The sequence below is a fragment of the Podarcis filfolensis genome (assembly GCF_964270895.1).
Source record: "Podarcis filfolensis genome assembly, chromosome: 13".
In the NCBI taxonomy this organism is placed as follows: domain Eukaryota; kingdom Metazoa; phylum Chordata; class Lepidosauria; order Squamata; family Lacertidae; genus Podarcis; species Podarcis filfolensis.
This window is the reverse complement of record NC_139615.1, coordinates 17,817,505-17,831,194: the sequence shown is the minus strand read 5'-3', so window position 1 is coordinate 17,831,194 and position 13,690 is coordinate 17,817,505. Positions and strand designations below refer to the sequence as shown.

The 13,690-nt window shown below is 45.9% G+C and overlaps 1 protein-coding gene across 1 annotated transcript in view; it reads left to right on the top strand.

Moving 5' to 3' along the window:
* Window positions 1–8,006: 8,006 nt before the first annotated feature.
* CACNG7 (calcium voltage-gated channel auxiliary subunit gamma 7) overlaps window positions 8,007–13,690 on the top strand; it is a 39,920-nt gene continuing 34,236 nt past the window's right edge. The window contains exons 1-2 of the mRNA XM_083584109.1: window positions 8,007–8,274; window positions 9,346–9,599. The gene's annotated coding sequence lies outside the window, so the exon portion shown is untranslated. The remainder of the gene's footprint in view (window positions 8,275–9,345; window positions 9,600–13,690) is intronic.

Here is a 13,690-nt window from a genome sequence, read left to right as displayed (position 1 = left end):
TATTTCATTCATCCTTCTGAAACAGAAACTTGCTCACAAGATATAAACCCCAATCACCTCCGCCCCAAATACCCACATCTCCCTATTCCATAGGGAGGAAATGCTTTTGAGTCTTTCCCACAAGCATCTCCTTCCTCCCTGGCCTTCACATCTTTACTCAAATTTCATCTTAGCTATGAGCTCCCTAGATGTGAAAAACGGGGTTGACAATATGCTATCCTTGGGAACTGTGGTATGTGTTAAAATGGCAGGCTGTGCCCTACATGGCACCTTAGCTTTCATGCCCATGCATTTCATCTCTGTGTGCCCAAGGGACTCAATGCATTTACCCAACCACTCAAATTTCTGATGCATTCACCCACTTCTAGAAACCCTGGGGAGGGAGGCTAAACACTGATGCCTCTCTACAGTGGTAGCTCACTCTAGCAAAATGTCAAATGTTAACCCCAGCAGTATCATGATGGGATACTGCTGAAATATTAGGGGGGGGCGAACAGGCACAGCTATTATCTCTGGTTGGTAGCATGCACAGGCTCAAATGAGGTACGGGCAGGATGCAGGGATGGGACACTTGTGGCTGCCATCAACTTACAACTCACTCACTTTCGCCATGTTGTCATTGTGTGATTGTTACTCCGGTTACATATTGCTGCTCCGACCTTTGATAAACCAATGCATCTCTCTATGAATCTGTAGCCCAAAGTAGATGATATAGAGAAGACGCCATTGAGTAGTAGAAAAAGTCACCAGGGCAACTGAGCCTTCCTGAGTACTGGAGGATTTCCCTTGGACCTGCTGCCAGGTTAGATCTGATTGTTGGATGCCAGGAACAGGGCCTTGCTTGCTGTGGCCCCCTGGTTATTATTTATTAAATTTGTATACCACCCTTTGTCTGAAGATCTCCAAGCATAAGCACACATTCCAGAGGGCTCCTCCAACCCCCATTTCTACTCTCTTTTAGGTGGGATTTCACGAACTTAGTTTAGAAGGCCCTTTCCTGTGATCTTCGCCCAACCAGCTCTACCATGCTCAGTCGTCCAAGGGTCTCCTGCACCCTGAATGGACCCTACCCACTTTCTCTTGCTGCTGCCCATTCCTGGAATCACCTCCCATAACGCCTCTGTGTGACCATCAGTCCTGTTTGCTTCAAGTCCAAACCTCACATTTCCCACAAAGTCTTTGGATCTCCCGCTGCCCAGGCCCTAAGCTAAAGAACATTTAATTGATGCAGTCACATATTCTTCCCTTGCCTCCTCACGTCTCCATTTGCCCCCTTCACCTGCTGCTTCCCTGAGTCTCTTTTAGATTTTAAGTCCTTTGGGGCCGAGTCCTTTCAAACTTGTTATTTGTACAGCACCATGCACACAGATGGTGTGAAAGGCTTTTGTTTTATGCAGAATCCCTGGATTTTACATGCTTTGTTTTAATTGCTTAATGGTTTGTTTGACTGGTCTTAATTGCTCTCATATTGTTGCTTTATTAGGTTTTACAGATTTCTTTTATGTTGAAAAGCAATATATAAATATTATTATGAATAATGATAATACTCATAAAGCGGTGGCAATCACACTCAGTGTTTCTCTGGCTGCCATTAACAAGCAACAGTCAAGGAAATGGATCAGGCCCTGGAAATGCTGGGTGTGATGACATCACAATACTGAAGGAGAAGGCAAGGAGAAGGAAGTGTCGCAGGGTGGTGGCAGCTGCCTCTCATGACGCACAATGATGACCTCACTGCATGATCCAAAGTGGTCTGCAAGCAAGTGATGTGTGACTGTGGCAACAAGCCTGAGAATATTACCTCTGCATCTTTTTCTTTCTTTCTTTTTAAAAAAACCACCTCTCAGTTTTGGGGGCATAGATGAAGAATTAAGAGTAAACAGCTTGGTTGATCACACATTTGATTAAAGAACAGAATAACAGAGGAGTATGTCAAACACAGATCAAGGAATATGTTGTTTTTGTATTCATGTTATTGATTTTAATAAAGGAGGTGATTTGTGTCTTTGTGTTTGCATATTTGAGACATTAATTTTACAAATTAAATATCATAATAAATGGAGAGGAAGTGGATAATCCGAAGGAAATCAGGAAAGGATTCACGGACTACTATAGACAATTATACAAAAACAGAGAAAGAAATAATATGAGGAAAATAGAGCGTTTTTTGAAAGAAAAAAAGGTGCAAAAGATCCCGACAGAAAAGAAAGACCAACTGAATGCCCCAATAGGAGAGGAGGAGTTAAAAGAAGTCATAAAGGAATTGAAGAGAGGGAAAGCACCAGGTCCAGATGGCTTTACAGCAGGGTACTATAAAGAAATGAGAGAGGTACTAATGTTACCATTAAAAGAAGTTATGAATAATATCTTAAAGGAAAGAGACATCCCAGAGACTTGGAAAGAAGCATATATTACGTTGATTCCCAAACAGGACTCAGATTTATTACAAGTTAAAAATTATAGGCCTATTTCACTACTCAACGTAGACTATAAAATATTCGCAGGGATTTTAGCGAATAGATTGAAAAAAATATTGCAAGAAATTATTCATAAAGATCAAGCGGGTTTTCTCCCAGGCAGGCAGTTGAAAGATAATATAAGGAGTGTAATAAATATTTTGGAATATCTGTCTGCCAGGAATGAAAAACAAGCTATGTTAATGTTCGTTGACGCAGAAAAGGCCTTCGATAATATCGCTTGGGATTTCATGTTGCAAAACTTAGAGTTTATGGATGTGGGAACTGAGTTCTGTAATGGAATAAAGGCAATTTATACAGAGCAGAAAGCAAAGTTAATTATAAATAATGTAACCACAGAAGACATAAAAATAACAAAAGGTACTAGACAGGGATGCCCACTCTCTCCGCTACTATTTATAATGGTCCTGGAGGTTTTCCTGAGTTCAATAAGACAAAATAAATTAATAAAAGGGATAACAGTTGGTCAGAATGAATACAAAGTTAAGGCCTTTGCAGACGATTTGGTAATTACAACGGAAGAACCATTAGAAAGCGTGAAAGAGGTTTTGAATGAAATCGAGAAGTTTGGCAATTTGGCAGGGTTTAGACTAAATAAGAAGAAAACAAAAATAATTACAAAAAATATGGATCAAGGTATGATAGAAATAATGCAACAAAGTACAGAGATAGAGGTGACAAAAAAGGTTAAATATCTAGGAATTTGGCTAACCCCTAAAAATATTGATTTGTATCAGAATAATTATACACCTGTCTGGAATGGAATAAGGAAAGATTTTGACGTGTGGAGGAGAATGAAACTATCCTTTTGGGGAAGAATTTCCACGATAAAGATGAGTGTTCTCCCGAAGATGCTGTTTCTGTTCCAAACTATCCCCATATTAAAGGGGGTAACAATCTTTAGTGAGTGGCAAAGAGTGCTCTCAAGATATATCTGGCAGGGCAAGAAGCCGCGAATCAAATATAAGTTGTTAACGGATGCAAAGGAGAGAGGCGGTTTTGCCCTGCCGGATCTGAAATTGTATTACGAAGCAGCAGGTCTCTGCTGGTTGAGAGAATGGATAAAATTAGAGAACAGTCAGCTATTAGATTTAGAAGGCTTCGACAACAGATTCGGGTGGCACGCGTACTTATGGTGTGAAAAGAGGAAAATTCATAAAGGTTTTGGGAATCACATATTTAGGGGTCCACTATTGGAAATATGGGACAGGTATAAAAATTTGTTAGAGCCAAAAGTTCCACACTGGTTGTCACCACTAGAGGTAATGACTGTAAAGAAAATAAATATGAGAAGTAATTGGATTACATATGGTGAATTGACAATTAAGGAAGGAGGAAAATGGAAATTAAGGCCATATGAACAAGTCAAAGAACATGTTAATGATTGGTTGCATTACTTTCAAGTTAATGAGATGTTTAAAAAAGATGTTAAAGAAAGGGGCTATGCAGAAAAAGATTCAAGGTTTCAAATAGAGGTGATAAATAACGAGTGCAAAAGCTTATCGAAAATGTATAAAATTTTGTTAGAATGGAATTTGAAAGATGAAGAAGTCAAATCAGTGATGATACAATGGGCCAGAGATATTGGGTATAATATACAGTTTGAGGATTGGGAAAGACTGTGGAATCAGAACTTAAAATTTACCGCATGTACAGTACTAAAAGAAAACGTAATGAAAATGTTTTACAGATGGTACATCACCCCGGTAAAACTCGCAAGAATGTATAAGACGTGCAATAGGTGTTGGAAGTGCAAAGAAAAGGAGGGCACGTTTTACCACATGTGGTGGGAATGTAGGAAAGTAAAGGGTTTTTGGGAGATGATTTACAACGAAATGAAAAAGATGTTAAAATATACATTTGCCAAAAAACCAGAGATCTTTCTTTTAGGAATTACAGGGAATGAAATAAGAAGGAAAGACTGTAAACTTTTTCAATATGCGGCCACAGCAGCAAGAACCCTACTAGCCCAGAAATGGAAACAAGAAGAAATTCCGACTTTAGAAGAATGGAGACTGAAGTTGACAGATTATTCTGAATTGGATAGATTAACTGGAAAAATTAGATACCTTAAAGACCAAAACTTTATCGAGGATTGGGGAAAATTCGGTGAATATCTGAAAAGAATATGTAATGTGCAAACAACGCTAGCGGGATTTCAAGAAGCACTGTAAAAGTTGAGATATATTGTTAAAAAGCAATAGAGGCGGGAGGGAAGATTAATGGCAATATAAACAGAGAAATGCGGATTCGAGATGTAATTACGGATGATTATCAGAGAAGTTGAAGGAAGTCAAAAAGGAATCAAATGTATGGAAATTTGTACAATTTGTATTATTGTTTTGGAAAATGAATAAAAATATTTAAGCTTAAACAAATTAAATATCTCAGGCTATCGTATCTCACAGAAGGAGTTGGAGATTTTTAAATACCCTCTGCAGAAACAACCCAAAACTTTTGCAGTTTCCAGCCTACCCTTTGGCCACCTTCCTCCTGTTGACTGTTTACGGTCTCACCAGCTCTGCGATTTCTCTCCATCTTCCCTCATCTCTGTCACTGGAGCAGAGGGAGGCTGAGTTTGTGGGCTGTGGGGGGAGAAGGATAAAAGGAGGCTTCTGTTCTGTTACTGTCTGATGATAAATATATCTCTACATTCGCCCACTCAAAATGCCTCAAGGCGAGGAATGGACGCCATTTGGTGTTTTTGCAGCACCTGGTACCAAAGAAGCCCAGTTCTGCAACAGAATGGGAAGGCCCGGCTGCCTTCTGGAGGGGACAGGGTTGCAAATTGGGGTTTTGTGGTATCTTATCTTTTCAGATTCTTCGAGTGCCTGGTTGTGGTTTGAAGTTCATTGAAGGCTTACCGGGGAATGTTTGCATGTTTCTGCAGTCTACATCTGTATTGGAATTGTTTTAAAGAGGGTTTTTTTTTTAATCATTTGTTGTTTGCCGCTCTAGGCTCCTTTGGGAGGAAAGGTGCGGGTATACAGTTGACAAACAAATAAATGCAAAGTTGGCAACTTCTTTTTTCCCCTAGCACGGCTGTGTGTTTGTGTTGCTTTTTAAACAAATACATGGCATGCAAAAATTCAAGAGGCACGTGCAGTGTACGAAGTAGTACAGTGGTACCTCGGGTTAAGAACTTAATTCGTTCCGGAGGTCCGTTCTTAACCTGAAACTGTTCTTAACCTGAGGTACCACTTTAGCTAATGGGGCCTCCTGCTGCCGCCGCACGATTTCTGTTCTCATCCTGAAGCAAAGTTCTTAACCCGAGGTACTATTTCTGGGTTAGCAGAGTCTGTAACCTGAAGCGTCTGTAACCTGAAGTGACTGTAACCCAAGGTACCACTGTACTAAAAAGAGTGCCTCTGAGCACGTGCAAAGTGTAGGCACTGAATAGTCCTAGCTCCCACACACAGAGGATCAGATTAAAGCATGCAGAAATGTTGAAACAGACCCTCCTTCTTCCTTCACTCCTACAGCTGTATCTACCTGAGTCTCAGTCCCTTTCTTTCTTTCTTCCCACCCAGCTCCATCAGTTTCATTGCTCCTCGGGCTCCCACAAGCTCCTACATCTTGCTCCCACTGTCTCAGGCCCTCACTTCCGATCAGCCCCTGGGGCCCTTTACCTGTTGCCACTTTCCTTGAGCACTGGCTCCTATTTCCTGCAGTGCTCAGAAGCTCAGCTCCAAACAGTAAATCTTGAAGTATCCAGGGGTTTCAGTGTGGCTGCCCCTGCTCTGTGGAACAGCGCCCCCTGTTGAGATAGGCCAGGAGCCCACTCTCTACATTTCCCCAGAATACATTTTTGCTCCACCCAGATGGATGAATAAGTGTCTCCCATAGGTGTTCATTCTACATTGTTTCTGTTTATTTTTGTAACTGCTATTTAGCTGTTTCAATCCTATTTTGTGCATCGCCTTGGGACATGTGCGGAAGGTGATGAATAAATCACAACAATAAATTTTTAAAACCCACTGATGTGTCTCTCCTGTGACTCAGGCTTCCGCAACCAGGTGCCCCTCAGACGTTTTGGAGACTACAACTCCCATCATTCTCAGCTACGACAGCTGCAGGCTTGTCTCCCAGTTCCGTGCCTCCCAGTTGTCAACAGCTGCTCCTCTCCCAGTTTCTTCCCATTTACTTCCTCCACATACCAAGGGAACCCAAAAACCCAGTTCTGTGAACTCACTAGATTACCACTTGGAGATCCAAGGAATCTGAAGCTTCCAACGTGACCAAAACTCATATTAATAACTATGGCAATAAGCTTCATAAGGCCATGATATTTAATGAGGATCTGATAAAGGTTTTGCCATAATATGGGATTGGGTCATTTCTTGTGGGTCAGCAGGATTATCTTCTGTTGTGTACTGAACGAGGCTCTCATTGAGAGAGACCAGGAGCCCTCCTGACTTAGGCTGGAGTCCCTTCAGCTTCCGAAGAGACCTCAGGAACCGAGACTACAAAAAGAAAAAAGAAAAAAAAGGAAGCCAAGCCTGATCTCCCTCCCCTTTTCAAGATTTCTGGCTCCAGAGAGCATCGACGCTCAGTCCCCTCACGGCCAGTCCTAGGAACTCCTCGTATGAAGGCTCATTACAAAACCTCTTTTCTCCCTTCGCCACCCATCCTGATGCTCACACTAGGGGGGACTCCGCGCCCGCGTGGCGGTGAGAAGGAGAGTTACGTGCATTTCATAGAGGTGTGCAGAAAATAAGGTGGTGCTCTAAGGCGCAGGTGCCAGTTGTGGGTGTCTCGTTTTGTTATCATTAACATTTTTAACGAACTGTATTTACTTGGCATTATCCCAGCAGCATCGGCTGTGAATCTTTGGTGCTGCTGATACAGGTAATGGCGATGATGATGCTAATGATAGGTGTTGTATATGACAGGTACCAAGAGGGGAAAAAACACCTCCATAGGCTACAATGACTGTCCAAACATCGGTTAACTCTTCGCTTTCATAGACGAAATGCTGACAATCCCAGGTCGGTTTTGTGAATGTATTGGGCTCAGATGCCCGCACTAAGGCACACGTATATGTTGTGTGTGTGTGTGTGTGTGTGTGTGTGTGTGTGCCAAAACATACGCAGACATCCAAGCTAGCTCATTGTCCGAAATTTGGTGAAGGCTGACTTTTATATCTGACTGTCGACAGTCTAGACCAACACACGCGCGCTCCACACACATGTGAATGCGGGCAGAGCGAATGTTAGTTATCGCGAGTGTCAGACATGTGGAGAATGTCGACATTCCCCACGTTTCGGATATTCCCCGCTGCATCCTGCTCGCTTGCTATCTGTCGTGTGCGTTCCTCTCCTATTCACATCTATCCGCTTTCTGTCTCTCTGTCTCTCTCTCACACACACACACCACCCAGCAGACGAGCCCACTTTCCCCCCGGCTGGCGAGGTCGGGGCGGGAAGCCGGGGCGTCGTGTCCCTTTAAGAGTGGTCCCTCTGACATCACGGCCAGCTGCAGGGAGCCGGGCTGGGGTGTGTGTGTGTGTGTGTGTGTGTGTGTGTGTGCGCGCGCGCTTGGCTGGGGCGATTGTGAATTCTCCTCGCGCCCCTCGTCAGTTCCCAGCCAAGCGGATCCCGTGATCGTGCGGGATCCGGCCGCGGGGGCGCCCTGTGCGTGCCAGCCTGTGTGTTTGTGTGCGTGCGTGTGAGTGTGCGAGTGTGTGAGAGGGAGAGAGGGGGAAAGCAGGAGGGAGGGGGACCGAGAGACAGGCAGCCACCTCTCGGCACCCGACTGCGGCATCACTGCCCGATCGAAGCCCCCCAGGACAAAATCGGTAGCAGCCTTTCTCTCTCTCGGGCTCCCTCCTCCTCCCTCCTCCGGCGCGCCTCCACCGCAGCCCCCCTCGCCCGCTCTCTTTTTCCATCCAACGATCCCTCCCCCCCCCGCACAGCCACCCTTCTCTCCCCCCCTTTTGGGGGTCGCCCTCCAGATAACGAGGCTATCTTTGGCTCAGGGAGACCCTCCTCTCCCCCAACTGGGACTTATTGATTTAATTCTCCCCCTCCCTCTTTTACCCGCATCTCTGCTGCGCTCCCTGACTCCCCCCCCCCAAACGGGTTTTCCTCCTGCTGCGATTTCTGATCGCTCCCCACTCGCTTGTTCTCCCTTTCTCTGCTGCTGCATTCCCTTGCCCCCCCCCCCGAGCCTCTCGCCATTGCGTGGCTTTTTCAGTCCTTTGCCTCCTGCCTGGAAACACCCCCCCATAGCACTCTCCTCTCCTCCGCCTCCTCCTCCTCCTCCTCCGGACCCTCTTCCTTTCCTTCCCTCTCTCTCCTTCTGCCGGGATCCCTCCTCTATTCTCTCCCCCTTTTCCGCGTCCCCGATTCCTTCGTCCCTTCGAGGGCTTCCCTTTCCCCCTCCCCCATCCGCTGCACCCCTTTTCAACCCCCCTCCGCCTCCCCCTCTCCTGCACCCCTCTCTTCGCCCCTCTGCCTCTTCCCCTCCTCTCCTTCTGCGTCCCTCGTTCTGTCGTCTGCTCGCGCGCTCCCTTCTTCCCCCTGCTGCATTCGTCCGCTTGGCTCCCTTTTTCATCCTGTCATTCCCCGTCTCCCTCCTGCTGCTCCTGCTGCATTCCTTCTTCCGGCCCCCCAGCTCGGCTCCTCCGGCCCCCAGCTCCATATTGACCACCGCCAGCTCGCCCTCCTGCTCCCACCCCACAGAACCGCGGCTGGCTGCTGCATTCGTCGCGCCCCCCCCTTCCCAGAGCTCCCTCCTTCTTCTCCCTCTTTCATTCTGTCGTGTCCCCCCTCCTCGAAGAAGACTGCAGCCCCTTCTCCTCTCATCCATCTCTCTCTCTTTCTCTCTTTCCTCCTCTTCTTCTCCTTCTCCCACTTTTTGGATGAAGCAAACTTCTGGATGGGGCCTTCCGCGATAGAGACCCATCGTCGCTTGGGGGTCGCGTAGTCACCGGCCCTTCAAGAAGATACCCTCCCTTAAGAAAGAGGGAACGGGTGACATCCCATCCCAACTCCCAGCCACCCCTTGGAAGGTTGGAGCGAGAAAAAAAGGAGAGATAACTAAGAATAAAAAGCAGGAAAGCGATGCAGGTTCGGTGGAAGAGCCAGGATCTCAAAGCTCCGGTGGGATTCTAACAGCAAGGTGAGAGATACAGACCCCCGCTTAGCCCACCTCCCTTCCCAACAGTGCGCTGAAATCCCTGCTAGTAACACAGCTGCTACATTGTCCTGCTTGGGAATCGCCTTTCCTTCGCTTCAAGGCAGGTTGCTCTCTCTGTGTGTCCATCTGCATTAGAGACCCAGAATGAGGAGAGGGGTTAGCATGGCTCAGATCAGCCAATAGTTCTAAGAGGATGGAAGCCTCAGAGTTACACAGGACTCTTCCCCGGCAGCCCCGGAGTTCTGTGCAATTAAGGAGCTTGTAACCTGCTTGGCTGGTCCTAAGTAAAAGAGAATCTCGCTAATGTCACGCTGCTCTTTTGGGTTCCCACTCTGGATGATTCGCCCCGTGTTGTGTTACTTTGGACAACTTTGGCCTGGGTGTGAGCTTGTGGCCTTTCCTTGAGGGGCAGCGGAATGGCTGTTTTGTAGCACCTGATGTGCATTGCAGATGCTTAACTTTTAAGCCCTCTGGTTGGTGTGTTAGTGAATTCCTTCAGATCCTCTTGGATGAAGGCTGGGTTTTCTCTGGTACATAACAGCACAGATTGGCGATGATGTGTTTGGATTCTTTGGTAATAAGTTAGTGAAGAGAACACACATCCTTAACTCGTTTCTGTGCGGTTCTGTTATTGCACTGAGGTGCATGGGAAGCAATTTTTATTGGCATAATCCTCCTCTCCCCCAGAAATGTGGAGTCTGTGCAGGTGGGAACTCTCCTTGCTAGTACATATATGTGCGTATAGTCAATGCAAAACACTGCATGTCACTTCATATGAAATCTCATGTTTTTCAGTGTGTGTGATTCCCGTTACACCTAGTAAGCATGTACGGTTCAGCGTCCTTTCTGTAGATTTCTCTGGCTTTCTGTAGAGCCAAGCACAAACACAAAACTGATTTCAAACAGCTGCCTTCAGTTAAACCTTTTCAACTATAACATTACCTACGGAGCGGTGTGGGTTCATGCCTTTATACAACACTACACCCATCTTCCTATTATTCTTTTTTTGACGCCTAGTAGATACAAATCCCTTTAAATGCATTTTGTATGTGTGTTGCAAAACAGCCAGAACTGCTAATTTAGATGAGCCGTATGCTGCACCAGTATAGTGTGTGTGTGTGTGTGTGTGTGTGTGAGAGAGAGAGAGAGAGAGAGAGAGAGAGAGAGAGAGAGAGGATTGCTGGATGTAAATTCATTCTGCACCTTTCTCTGTGCACTGCACTGCCTGGCAGGCAGGATGTCTGTGATTTAAAAACAGTGTTCTATGTTAGGAGAGTGATTCCAGCCCGTAGTTTGGTACTGTCCCTTTAGCACACTTCCAACATAGCACTAGTATGTTTCACTGGTTTTGTTCTGTTTAAATACAGCATGCAGCATTAGGGTAGCTTTGACACCTTTGTCAAGGTGTTGCACTGGTATGTAATGCATGTGCCTGTGATTTTCTACAGCACTGTGTGTGTGTGTGTGTGTGTGTGTGAGAGAGAGAGAGAGAGAGAGAGAGAGAGAGAGAGCGCTCCTCTTCAATCCTTTTAACATCAATCTGTCTAGATTATCCAATGGTGTGTGTCTGTGTTTGTGATTACTATTAGCTCCTGTCTCTGTAGCTTGTGTGTGCAATTTCACAGGGTGGTGTCAATTGAATTATGTTTACGCTTACCTCCCACCCCTCTTCATGTTAGTGCACATAAGGGTACCTGATTTATGGGAGGCTCCTTTAACGCCTCGGTGCTTAGATTACATGGTACATAAAGATGAGGATGAGGTGTGTGTGTGTGTGTAGTCTTATATGTGCATCTTATTTAACTGTTTGTTTGTTTGTGTGTGTGTGGCAGGAGTAGATTTAATGTTTGCATATTTCCCATTAATTCTTGGCAGATTGCCCTCTTTGAGAGAGTATGTACTGTGGTCGTGCAAGTGAATTCCTTTCAACATTGAAGTCTATGTGAATTCTATACCCTCGGTGTGCATGTTTGTGTGTGTGAATTCTCAATGCTAGCGCACAAATAACAAAATTCTCAGAATGAGCCCTTTGTGTGTACAGACTGCGATATTATAATTGTAACAGCAATTCTGAGGTTTTAGCTTGCGTCCAGGAGCTATTCCCAACCCCTCCTCCTCCCCCCTCCGTGTTTTTCTGCTGGATGTGTGAGTCTACTTGAAAGAGAGATGGGCTTCAAGCAAAAAGAGCAAGATTTTGCATATAATACAGTGTATATTTCTGTCTCACTGCGCGCCCCTGAAAACAAACAAACCCACAAATGTTTAATCCCAGATGGTGACATTGCTGTAAGATTGTATTCCCCGCCACAGATGAATATGGTACAGTATTTGCTGGAGGGAAGAGATGTGGTTGCTGTGGAGCTGGGAGAAAGGAAGAGGTATTTGGGGTGGGTTCTGGCATTGAGCTAAAGGGTGAGATTTAATCTAGCATATGGGTGCATGAGATACAGAGGGGTCAAGCAGAATGTGCTCTGCATTTGTGCTAGGTTTGTCACATTTGTGGGGGGCGCACACACACAATCAACTATACAACGACAACAGCATGCTGTGGGGCAGAATGTGGGGGGACCCATGTGGTGGTGGTAGAGGAGAAGGAATCGTTTTATGAGTTACACTAGTGGTTATGGGGAGGGGAAACACTTTTATGCTTATTGTATGGGAGGCAGTGTGGTATAGTGGCTAGTGTGTTGGGAGGACACCCTGCACCCTCAATCCCTCCTCATCCATGAAGCTAACTGGCTGGCTCTGGGCCTGTCATGCTCTCTCAGACTCACTTTCCTCACAGGGTTGTTGTGCGGATGAATTGGGGGAGATGGGACCATTAGTGCCATCCTGAACTCCTTGCAGGAAGAGTGAGATTAAACTGTAACAAAGATGGTTTCCTTTGGCCTATTTATTTGGCCTCTGAACACGGGTGGCCCTTTTAACATGGAAAGTCTGTGTTAGGTGGAAAGTGCACCCGTGTGTGTGTGTGTGTGTGTGTGTGTGTGTGTGTGTGCACATGGGTGCATGCGCAAAAATCTCCTGGGAAATGTTGCTAGTTTTATTGGAACTCTTTTGGTTTTTCTTGAAATTATGCAGAGCCTTCGCCTGAGAAGGAGCCTACAAGTTCATTTTGGATTTCACTTTCGGTGGCATTTCAGCAGCAGTCCCCATTTATATGTTTAATTCATCACAATCCGATCCAGAGTGAGCAGGGCAAAATACATGGGCTTATCCCATTTTACCCTAATAATATCCCAGTGTTAGTCTTGCAACAGCTCTCTTAGGACAACTGATAGCCAAAATCATCCACTCAGTTTAATAACAGAGCAGCGATTTGAACCTGCATCTCCCTAGTCAGAACACCACACTGCAGTCAGTGGCTTAACAGGCCGTAGAAGTTGGTTCATTAGGGCAAATGGGGCACTGCTCCACAATTGGCCTCCAAACAGCCCTTGCCTGCCTGCCTGCCTTCTTACTTATGGCACTGGCTGTCAGCTTCCTCTTGCTCCTGAATCTCCACGTAGAACTCAGCAGGGAGGAGAAGGATGGGAACAAAACTAGAATGAGTTGGTTCTGCAGGTCATTGGCTCTCTGGCGCCACCTACTGACTAGGCTCCCTGCATCTGCCCAACCAGCCCCAACGGACACCAGCGACTGCAGTTAACGGGAAGCTTTTCCTGCCATGGAAATATGTGGCAGCAAAAGCTCCACCAGCTAAATTTCTATGGAGCAGGTTGCTGTTAAAGGCTCAGGAGCAAGACTGGGGGAAAGGGTGGTCACCCTAACTTAAGGGAAAGGGGTCAAATGTCAACACTTGTAGGATCATAGGAAGCTTCCTTAGACCAGACCAGATGACCAATATTGCCTACTCTGACGAACAGTGGCTCTCCAGGGTCTCAGGGTTCTCATGACCTGCTACAGCAGATAATGGAAGCTGGTCCATTAGGGCAAATGGGGCATTGCCCTCAGCCAGCTCCCACCAGCTCCCTGCCTTCCTGCTTGCAACCAGTCCAGGGCATGGCACTGCCCATTAGCATCCTCTTCCTTGGTCTTGTTGCCCTTGTAGAACTCAGAAGGGAAGGGAGCAA